Source organism: Acanthisitta chloris, unplaced genomic scaffold (assembly GCF_000695815.1).
Source record: "Acanthisitta chloris isolate BGI_N310 unplaced genomic scaffold, ASM69581v1 scaffold17230, whole genome shotgun sequence".
Taxonomy (NCBI): domain Eukaryota; kingdom Metazoa; phylum Chordata; class Aves; order Passeriformes; family Acanthisittidae; genus Acanthisitta; species Acanthisitta chloris.
Window position 1 is genome coordinate 41,088 of NW_008650109.1, and position 429 is coordinate 41,516.

A 429-nucleotide genomic window follows, 5' to 3' on the forward strand; every position below is an offset into this window, starting at 1 on the left:
TCAGCACTTTTATTCAGTTCCGTTCCTGAGCTATTAATCCCTAATACAGAGGCAGAACGCTGATGTGTTGGTCTAGGACCTCCCGAGATAATGGTCCAAATAATCCTGATGGCATGGAAAGAGAGTTTCACTGAATCACCTGAGGCGCTGCTAGACACATCACACCGCTCCACAACCCAACAGGCACAGAGCTTAGAGCCTGAATTATCGAGGAGAACACAGAATTCCTCTCCGGCTGCAGCTACGGAAAACAAGTGCAAGTTTGCTCAAAGAGGCAAATGCTTAACAGGGCTCTGTGCCCTGTCAGGAGTGTTTTGGGAAGAGAACCCTGTGTGAGGTGCAGCAGCACAGCCACTTTCCCACAGCTCCTCCAAGCCAGGCCCGGGTGCATCCTCAGCACAAGGAACGCAGCGCTGGGATCTTCAGCAG